The sequence below is a fragment of the Pongo pygmaeus genome, chromosome 3 (assembly GCF_028885625.2).
Source record: "Pongo pygmaeus isolate AG05252 chromosome 3, NHGRI_mPonPyg2-v2.0_pri, whole genome shotgun sequence".
NCBI lineage: Eukaryota > Metazoa > Chordata > Mammalia > Primates > Hominidae > Pongo > Pongo pygmaeus.
The window spans coordinates 178,894,946-178,906,449 of NC_072376.2; the positions used below are offsets into that span (position 1 = coordinate 178,894,946).

General features: G+C 38.6%; 1 long non-coding RNA gene across 1 annotated transcript in view; it reads left to right on the forward strand.

The window, feature by feature from the left end:
- The window catches only part of LOC129035248 (uncharacterized), an 84,396-nt gene extending 73,334 nt beyond the window's left edge, over positions 1-11,062 (forward strand). Inside the window, exons 5-6 of the long non-coding RNA XR_008502154.1 lie at positions 3,126-3,311; positions 9,537-11,062. This is a non-coding gene — a long non-coding RNA (uncharacterized LOC129035248). The remainder of the gene's footprint in view (positions 1-3,125; positions 3,312-9,536) is intronic.
- The last annotated feature ends 442 nt before the right edge of the window (positions 11,063-11,504 follow it).

Consider the following 11,504-nt stretch of genomic DNA (forward strand, 5'->3'; position numbering starts at 1 on the left):
GCAAGAAAAATCTTTTGAGACCCCAAAACCCTCCATGACTTCGTATCAGTTAGAGTCTAGCTGGGAAAATAGGAGCCACACTGGATATCTCAATCTAAGAGGTTTTTTCCATAGATGTTGGGTGCCTGAAAGAGAAAAAGGGTAACACAGAGATTTAAAAACTCAGGCAACAGCTGATACTGCTGGTTGTTGAAACAAAAGGGAAGGGGTGGGGTTACCAGAATCTAGGAGCTTAGAAGAGGGGCTCTGCAGAGCTGGTTCTATACTTCTAGGAAAATAGCCACTGCCCCAGAGCTGCTGATTCCTCCGAGAGTGTGCCGCAGCGCTGTGCTGGAAATGCCACAACTCATGGGAGGCTGGATCTAGCAATGCCATCAAAGACAGGAAAAACAGGAAGGAAGTTCCTTCTGCTCTTCTCTCTATGCATCCTGCAGATGGAACCTAAAAGGAAGCCTGCTGGCAAGGGTAACTGGAAAATGTAATTTTCAGAGTCCTCCCAGCATCACAGAGTCACCTTCTTTGGTTTCTCAGCACTCCTAATCACTCCTCTCCATGTATTTTAACTTCCATGCAACAACAGTTAACAACTTCATGCTTCCACCTAGCAGGATCCAACTCTTTTTTATATAAATGAAGTCATTCGTACTTTCTTCCATATATAAGAGACTCAAAGTCCTAACATTTATTATGCCCCGTCTGGGAGTGGTGATGAATCCTCTTACTCAGTTGCAATCACACCGACAATCCTTACATGAAGTAATAGGGATGAAATAAAGGATGAAAAAAATCCGTGATTCCTATGGTTTCACATAGACTCACTGGTGAGTCCATGGTCAGCTGCTGGGCTGACTGCGCTGGTCTTTGGATTCTCTCACATGTTTGGGGCCTTGGCTGTAACAGCTTGTCTCTATTCCACGTGGTTTTTCCTTCTCTAGATGGTGAGCACGGGCTTTTCTCCATGGAAGTTGCAGGGTTGCAAGAGAGAGAGAAGGAGGCTAGAAAATCTCTTGAGAAGCAAGCTTAGAACTCACAAGATGTCACTTATATTCTACTGGCTAAAGCAAATCACAAAGGCATCCAAATTCAAGACATTGAAAAAGAGATTACACCTCTTGAAGGGAGGCACTGCAAAGATTGCTATTTTGCAATAAGCTGCATGTATACATAAGCAAGAAAGAAGACATACATAGCTTTCCTCTTTCCACTACATTTTACCCTTCAATTGACCACTGTGATATGGATTTTTACTTGATTCCATAGGTACCCACTTTTTGAGCAGTGATCCAAAATGATTTTTGAGTCCCTAGAAGCATTGATTTGGTCTAGTGTACAGCCACCTATCAAATGCAGGCAGGCATGTCTCAGGAAGATCTAGAAAACTTTTACAGTATTCAGTTGTGGCAGTGTTGAAGAGTACTTTCTCAAAAGGACCCAGTCTTCCTTTTGATCAAAGATCTCCAAGTCTGTGAATGCCTTTAGGTTCAGGAAGTAGATGAGAAATTGTGAATACTTAAGTCAGATTTCTGCCCATCAAACATAGAGTTCTCCTATTATGCTGATTAAGTAACACTTTAGAAATCTGCTTATCTATTTTCCTCCTAAGTCATTTCATTTCTAAGGAATTAAGTGAGCATAGACAAAGGTCTCTGCAGGTCAATTCTGATTTCTAATTCTTCCTAGCTGTCTTCACAGAAATTACATAACTCTTACTTCTTGAAGTGAGTATTGCTTCTTGACTTCACTACTCTGCGATCCCATGATACACATTGAAATCAGGGATCCTTTTTCAATAATAGCATCTGCCCTTGCCATCTTTACCCTTCAGAGGATGACTGCCATTGAGCTTTACAAAGATACTGGCACATGTCCTAGAAAAAGGGATGTCTTCTGAGCCCTCTAAACAAATAGAGAGGGGTGGTGGGTGTGCAAGTTTCACAAGTAAAGTCCACTCTAACATTCCTACATCCCTAAGCCATTTTTGACACCAGGCCAGGAAAATTCTCATCCAACCTTCCTTCAAGAAGGCCACCATTGAATCCAATAAATTAAACAATTGTTAGAACAATTTTAGTCTGCTCAACCTATCATATTAAATCTGAAAGAAGTATACCTATGTTGAGAAATTTTATGTGATACAATATCACGTTCCATCCTCCTTGGTCTAACATGATATTACTATACATATGCTATAATCACATATCTCCCCTAGGTTCATGTCAATATAATTTAGAAAAATACAGCAATTCTTTTGGAGTATAACTTATTTCTTCTTACAGTGGATTTTTCACTTGGCCCTGTTACTTAGATTGCTTTAGCAGTATAGGCCTAGACACAGTAGAGGTGGTAAGTCTTGAGGAGAATAAGCAACTCATCGAAAGGAATGCTCAGAGTGGATTCAAGGTTTTCAACTTTATGTTCCATCAGATATCCCTATTTCTTTCCAATCAGTCTTAATTTTCACTTAGGACACTTGCAAAGTCTGTGAATGCCCCTTTCATTGCAGTTCCATAACTGACCTAAATAGTTAAATGTTGAATTTGGTTTTCAGACATATTTGCCCTGCTATATACAAACTAAAATAAATACATTTGTACAAAATAAAAGATTCTTCTAGGATCACAAGAGAAGCTTTGAGATTATTAAATTATTGAGTCATTTTCCTTTTGTATAGTCTCCAGTGCTGTCAGAAATAGCCATTCTACCCAAAAGTCATCACAGTCATTATTACCACCATATTCATCATCTGCAGCAGTCATTTCATCCCCCAGGATACTCATTTACATAAGCGTTTTATCCCAAGCAATCCCAGGTGATGATTTAATTAAATATTGCATGCCATGTCAGCATCCTCATTTTCTACTGATAAAGAACTTAGCATTAAGTTCAAGGTCAAGGACATATCTTAAACATTTCCATAATCCCATCTTTGAGGGTTTTCTGGCATCGTTCCCAGTACCTGACACGGTAACCATCAGGAAAATAGAAACCACCTTAAGGATTTGGAACAAAGGGCATTTAAGCAGAGAATTGGTAACATAGGTGTTTTAGAGCTAAAGAACAAAAATGGAGTATTTCAGTAACCTGGATATTAAAAACTAAAGAGGCTGGCATCTCTACATCTTTAGGACCAAGGACAGAACCCAGAGGGCTAACAAAGAAGCACCATGGAGTTGGTACACAGACCTCTGAGAACGGGTCCTAAATGGCTACTGCTGCTACCTGGCATTTCACCAGAGAACTGGTCCTGGAAGCTGTCAAGGAAGGTTGAAGCTTTTAGCTGCTACTGACCAATAGAGGAAAAACAGAAATGTGTAAGTCCCTTCTCTCTTTTCCTTGCCTTCTGTCGGCAAAACTTAACAGGAAACCATTTGACTGATGGGAAAATGTAGTTTACAGAGTCATCATAAAGAAGAGTACTGAAGGGTGCTTTGGAACCAAGAGCTAATAGGTCAGTAGCTGGCACAGACTCGCCCAGAATAAAAGCTAAAATCCTATAGTGATCTATAGTTACTACATAACCCAGTCCCTTGTCACTCTCAATTTCATCTCACTCCTCCTGCTTCTGCCACAGAGATGCCTTGATCCTTCTTGAACACACTAGGCATGTTCTCATCTCACACCCTTCACACTCAGTGTTCATTCTGCCTGAAACGCTCTTCCCTGAGATCTTCATGGCTTACTCCCTCATTTCCTTCCATTCAATCATTACTTTCTCAGCGAGGCCTTCCTTAGATTTTCCTCCTACAATTTCGCCTCACAGTGGCATTTTATTTCCCTTTTCCCTGCTTTCTTTTTTCCATATGTACTTATCACCCTATAATATACTATATATATGCATATATTTATATTTATTTTATTTTATCATTTTTATTTTTTATATATATATATATTTTTTTTTTCTTTTTTTAAGACAGAGTCTTGCTCTGTTGCCCAGGCAGGAGTGCAATGGTGCGATCTCGGCTCACTGCAACCTCTGCTTCCTGGTTTCAAGTGATTCTCCTGTCTCAGCCTCCTGAGCAGCTGGAACTACAGGTGCCCGCCACCATGGCTGGCTAATTTTTGTATTTTTCGTAGAGATGGAGTTTCACCATATTCATCAGGCTCATCTTGAACTCCTCACCTCAGGTGATCCGCCCACCTCGGCCTCCCAAAGTGCTGGGATTACAGGTGTGAGCCACAGTGATTGCCCTAATTTTCGTATTTTTAGTAGAGACGGGGTTTCGCCATGTTGGCCAGGCTGATCTCGAACTCCTGGCCTCAGCTAATCTGCCCACCTCAGCCTACCAAAGTTCTGGGATTACAGGCATGAGCCACCGCACTGGGCCAATATACTACATATTTTATATATTGATCTTATTGTATGTCTTCTCCAGTAGAATGTGAGTTCCACAAGATAGAGACTTTTGTTTTGCTCATGGAGGAATTCCAGTGACAGAACAGTGCCTGGCAAATATTTGAAATTCAACAAATATTTTTTGAATTAGTGAATATACTAACACAACCCTCATCCTAGACAACTCTCACCTGGACACATCCGGAGTCTACTAACTGCTCTCCCTTCATTCATTCTTGTCTCTGCCTATCCATTTTCAATGCTGCTGCTATAGTGATTTAAATAAAATAATTATACATTAGACTACATTCTGTCCCTGCCTCTTCACCTCAGTCATGGCTCTATAGCTAATATTGACTTATTTAAGTAAACTCTATTCATTCAGGGTTTCCTTAATCATTTAGGTGAGGATTTCTACCTATGACAGTTTTTCAACAGTTTTTCACTTGACTTGTGTTTTCAGTGATCTTTTAAAGAAATCTTTGTAAAGTCTCTCATTACCTAATTTGGCTTTAGATACTATAAAAATCAAGTGGATCATTTAAAATCTGATCTTTTGTATGTAGACACAAGATGAAAATATGCCTATCTTAACACAAAAGTTATGCTTTTAAAATGTTGCCTGTGAATCGATATATATGTTAAAGTCTAGGTTTTTATTTCAAAGTTTATAATAAATTGAATATTCATTCTTTTGGAAAATTCTTTGGGAATAAGACATAATAAAATCTCACTTAAGCATTCGCGAAAACAAAAGTTGCCTAAATCGTAAAATATAGATGTATATTTTATATTTTGCATAGTAGATTAAAAGCCTAAAGGGGATCATTGTTTAACAAAATTTCCATCAACCCTTGTCTTACCTCCAAAATAGAATAATATGTCCCCTTTTTTGTCTGTCCAAAACCTATTTCTTTGCTCCCTGTAAAAGCTGTATACTTGTAGAAATGAACAGATTGATCTAGTCTGATGGAACAATAAGATGCAGTAGGAATCCGGGCAACAATTAAGCCTGCCTGCCTGGTTGTTTTTCTTTACTCTGAACTACCGTATCACTTGAGCTTTGCTTATGCCAAGCTAGTGGTTGTATGTGTGTGCCTTCTCTTAGTGAATTGTAACAGCCTGGAGGTTAAGGTTGTACTTACTTTGTGCCCAACAGAGGGCTTTGCATGGGGTAGGTACGGAAATTGTTTGTTATAATTAGTTTAAAAATTGGACACAGAAAAAAGTATATGAAGCAGCTCTATCAACACATCTATGGAAATTTTAAAGCTAAATGCAAGTCTTCAGATTCAATGCAAAGAATGAACACGCAGAACACCCGGATTTATCAATTATGTCAAATTTGGTGTTCTATACTATGAATTGGGCTGATAGCCATAGACATTTGAGTGTGTGCATGTGTGTAACGTTTCAAGCTAAGTTGAAGGGAAGGGTTTTGATAATTCTCAAAACAAGGTTGGATTTTTTTTTTTACAACATAGAAATTACTGTCTTGCTTCAAATAATACATTTGAATATAAATGCATGCATGTTCGTTTCCTACCTTCAGCTTCTCCCTTGCAGGTCTGGGGTCCTAAAACATTGCACGACTGTGTTTTCTTCCAGCTCAGGCTTCTCTACCTTTCTTCCTTTGGAGCATCTGTTATGCAACGTATTGAAAAGCAAATTGCCTGTTTTGGAAAGGGTGATTTCCTTTTGAGGCCATCTTAATCTCCAAGGAAAATGTAGAGGCACACAAAAATATGCACAAACAGCTGGAGTACAGGTTGATGTTGGTGAAACCAAACCTTTTTTAAAAATATATTCAGAAATGTGAGTGAAGTCACTTTTTATAAAACTTCCCTGCTGTTCTGACAGCACAGCATGCAGCCCTGTGAGGCTGAATATGCTTTATTTTCACACAAATTTTTCTTAACATGGGTCAGTATTGATAGCGTAATCTTTACAAAATATGCCTCTGATGAAGAAAATAAATCCTCGACTTCTAATAGCGGGGTTGTAAAAAAAAAATACAGCACAAGGCAACTTGTTTGAAATACCATGCTGCCGAAACATGTAAGAATATACTTACTCTTTAATCTCAGAATGACTTTCACTGGTTTATCTTTAATGTAATTATTTTTAGCCCTTATGATTTAACTTTGGCTTCATGTGATCCATCTGGTTGGATAAGAGCCAATACTTATATGTTCCTCTCAGGTTTACTGAGTGCTTACATAAATATTATCTGGCAAAGTAGGTATTTCTCTTATCCCCATTTCACAAACATTTGGTGATTGCTTTTGCAGATGTTACCCAAAGATGTTACGGTAAACTCTAAAAATTCAAAAAGCTTAGTCTATCTAATTGTTCTTTTTTATGAAGTGTCAGACATTTGTTTATGGTAAATTTATTCCATTGTATTTTTGTAAACCAGTTAAAGTGGAGTGACAAAATGATAATAAATCTAGTTTATGTCTAAACATGTGACAATACTCTTTCATCATTGAAGAGATGTTGTTAAGAATTATATTTGGCTACCAGTAGTTATAGCCTAAACAACAGACATGTAGCTTTGTCTCATGTTAAAGAAATCTGAAAGCAGGCAGCTCATGTTGAGGAAACCATGCTATATATATTATATATATTGTGTATATACTATTTCTTAGGGAACTACACGTTCCTTTTCTGCTCTGCCATTCCCAGCACACACATGGTTTCCATTTTCAGGGCCCAGGGTAGTTTTCAGAGCTCCAGCCATCGTGACGTTATTTTCTATTAGGATGCAGAAGAAAGGGAAAGAAAAGTGAAAAGGTTTTTTCAGAAGTCCCACCCAATAATTGTTCTGTCTACATTTCACTGGACATCCTAGTTCCAGGGGACAGGGCAACAGTAGACTCCGGGTTGGCTCATCATTGCAGGGCTGAGACTGGGGATTTGTTATTGAAGAAGAAAGGATGAATGGATTGGGCAACAAAACTTGCTGTTTTTGTCACTCTTCCATAAAGGGGTTCTCTACTTTTAAGAAAAGAATCTATTGAACCCTCCAAACTATTACCCCACATATGTTTTTAAAAAGTCCCACTAATGGTTTAAAGAGTATCCTTGGTTGAATAAAAATGTAATAGAGAAAACAAAATTAAGATAAAGTGAAGGTGACAGTTGAAAATCGAAAAGTATCCACCCCAGATCAGAGACTATATAATAGCAGTGAAAAATGAACTAGAATTTAGTAAAAATCTATGTTATTCCTCTATAGGAATCACTTCCTGTAAGTATCTTGAGACTGTTAAGGAAGCATGCTTAAATTATGACTATTGCTCTATGGGGTTCTGAGAGCTAGAAGGAATGAAAACATCCAGAGTCTTACACATTCCCATCATGAACATGACTTAAAGTCTAAAATCATTATACTATTGACATCGAACATTAGAATAACAGTGAATTATTGAAAATAAAATTAACTCCTAATCTCAAAATTTACATTATAAACATAAAAATGTGCTAGAGCACGTTAGCAATTCAGTGCTACTAAATTAAACAAAAGCAAGATAGGATTTAAAATACAATTTTATTAAGAACTGACTGATTGTGAAAAATCATATAAACATTCCCTTATACTACTTGGAGAAAATGAGTGGCAAAAACATTTAGAAAAGCTAAATAATGCGTGTTAGGCATATGTGTGTCGTATATAAATATATAGAAAAAGTAATAAAGCAGCCACACTCTCTAACCGGGTAATTCTACTTCTGGGAATCTCTTTTTGAAAAAGATGGATCCTAAACCCTGAAAAAAAGGTTTCATGCACAATCTTCACAGCAGCAGGATTTAGAAGTAAAAAATTTAAAATAGCTAGCTGTTCAACAACAGGATAATAACTTAGATAACTGGTGATATGTTCACTTACTGAAAACAGTATTGTTAATCAAGTAACTGAACAGGTAAGAAAAAGTCACAAGAGAACTCTAAGGTATCACAGAGGTACCGACTGCAGGGAGCTCCTGGGGCTGGGGGAGAAAAAGGAAGAGATTGAAGTTGAAATTTAGCACCTTCGTGGAGGATCCCTGTGGACCCGTAGCCCAGACCTCTGAAAAGTCAGCCCCTTGGCTGAGGCTGATGTTTCTGAGGTGTTGTGTGCTGAAGCTGGTTCTGTTAAGCGTGGGAACAACTGCAAACTGCATCCACCCACTGCTCTGGCAGGGCGCTGCCATTTGTAGGGTGAAAGAAGCATCTCTGGATGCTACGTAAGAAGTAGATAGAAAGCACAAAGGAAGGAGTTCAGTCCCTCCCTTTTCCTGTAGAGCTCCACTCTCCCTGAAGCATCCCCTCTAGGCAGAGCCTAACAGGGAACCAGCTGTCACAGCAGAAACTCCTGGCCCCTCCCTGCACTCTTAACAGCAGGTCTTTTCAGGCTGTGCTTGGCCCATCTGGGTGCCTACCTTCTCCTTCGCCAGCTCCTAGGGCTTCTGGAAAACCAAAAGTGGGTTAGGGCTGACGGGGAGCTCCCTGCTGCTGCAGGGCTGAATAGGAGCCTATGCCTTGCTCAGTGGGCAAGGGCCACCTTGGCTAAGGTGCCCCACAGAACAGGTACCCAGGACTGGTAGGGATGGGGGAGAATGTTCCCAGCCCTCCACAGGGCCTATGGGGCTTTGCCCACATGTGCCACTGCCTGCTGCAGGCTGGACGAGACACTGCCCACCATGGGGGCCTCCTGCTCACTGTCACCATCAACAATGGGCTTTCTCACTTTTAACTGTGCTGGATCCAGTGGTCTGCAGAGTCCCAGAGCCACCGCCGCAAAACTGAGTATAGAAGGCTGGTTTGGAGGTGAGAGACAATAACTTAACTGGCACAACCTTACTTATTGCCTGTCTCTAGCTAGAAAATAGACTCTTCAGGGACACAGTAGCTCCAGTTCTTAGAGCAGTGCCTGGCCCATGGCAGATGCTCCGTAGGTATTGTTGAATTAATGAAAAGAAACTCTCTGTTATTGAAGGAAGGGGTAAATTGTGGAAAAAAATTATGGCATCTTTATTTCTGCCTTTGGAGTTTTCCTAATTAAGAAATTCCTCTAACAAATGAAAGGTGCAAACCAAGAGAATGCCTCCCCTCTTTCCTGTTCTCCTTTTTCCTAACTATGTGTGACTTTAACAAGTTACTTAACCATAGGAACCTGAAGATAGAAATAGCATTTACTTTTTTTTTTTCCTCTTTTGAGATGGAGTCTCACTATGTCACCCAGGCTGGAGTGCAGTGGCATGATCTCGGCTCACTGCAACCTCCGCCGCCCAGGTTCAAGCAATCCTCCTGTCTCAGCCTCCTGAGTAGCTGGAACTACAGGCACCTGCCACCACGCCTGGCTAATTTTTGTATTTTTAGTAGAGACAGGGTTTCTCCATTTTGGCCAGGCTGGTCTCAAACTCCTGACTTCAGGTGATCCACCCACCTCGGCCTCCTAAAGTGCTGGGATTTCAGGCATGAGCCACTGCCTTCGGCTGGAAATAGCATTTACTTTAGAGTGTGATTGTAAAGGTTACTGTGATAATATGTACAGAACATCTTATATTCATGGAGGGCACATATTTGTTCAATGAATTGTACTGTTGAGATCACAAATCACATTTCCTCACCCTTCAACCACTGTGCATCCAACATCATTTCCAAGTAGGTATGATTTCTGAATCATAATAGAAACTAACACTTCTTGGGTATTTCTGTTTTGTGCCGAGCACCACTGTAAGTGTTTTACCTATATTAACTCAATTAATTCTCCCAAGAATTTATGAGGTAAATGCTTTTATTTTTCCAATTTTACCGAAGAGGAAATTAAGGCAGAGAAAGTTAAAAGAAAAAAAAAAAACACCTTATATTACATAGCTAGAAAGTGTCAGAGCTAGGGTTTGAACCCAAGCAATCTGGCTCCAGAGTCTTAGCCCCTGGTACAGTGATTCTTTAATAGGACTAGTAATAACTGTATTCTTATTGCTAACTATTCTGTAAGTCTCCTGGGTATTTACAGGACTGTCTTGTGTAATTATTAATAGGCACTTTACCCAATTCAGCCAAAATTCCTAAGGAGAATCATTGACTTAGAAAAACCACATCTGATTCAATTGAGCACGCCAAGAATGAGGAGAGATGGTGTCTCCTTTCACAAGGGTATCTGGACAGAGCTTAAAGTGTCAATCTAATTATAAACTGTTATTCTCCTATTATGGAAAAACCCTGTAATTGGATACTAGAAAATTCTCTGTAAAAGCTTGTCCCTCAGGCAAGGCTTAATACTGGTCTCAGAAGCCCAGTTAAGTATGTTTTAAAAAATTGGTTACCCTTTAAAATACTGAAGGGAAATACTTCCCATTAATGCAGTTGTCGTTGGATGGTAACATAATAGGTAATATTTTTTCTTTTTCTTTTTTAAAAGTCTTTTATTCAAAATTTTTCTTAAGAGGAAGAATTGTTATAAAAACAATGTATTTCTTAAGTATAAGAAAACATTTCTACAAAAAGTAGAAATTTTAGATAAGTAAAAATAAAATGAATTATACATAATTAATTACACCATTGCATGTTAAAAATCTGCTACATTTTCTAAATTTTTCTAATGTAAGGATACTCATAAATTGTGTGAGTCTGTATAAAAGATGGAATCATATTCTTCATGTTGCTTTCTATTCGGTTGTGCTTTTCACTTACAAGAATACTGTGAATATACTTCACTCTGAATAAATGCACATGTATGTCACATTTTGCAATATATTTACTGTTATTAACATATTATAATTTTTAACCATTCCCGTCTTATTGGATATTTAGGTGGGTTCCACTTTATAGCTATCATAGCTCTAAATTTATACATTTGTTTCTCACTTCTCTTATTAGTCTCTCAGGATAAATTCCAAGAGTGGAATTTCTAGGTCACAATGTTTTTAAACGTGTATTGACTAATTGTCCTCCAGTAAAGTTGCTGCAAATTATTCTTCTACCAGCAGTGTCTTAGAGTTACTGTTTCCTAGAGACATGCAATATTCTTTATTGTCTTTGTCAGTAAGTCAAGCTAAACAAATATTTAAGCTTTATTGTTTATTTCTTTGATAACTGCTTCATGTGCTCTTGTCATTTGTGCATCTTCTGTGAATTGCCTGTTTTTGTCTTTTGCCCATTTTATTTATTGAATTGCTTTTTT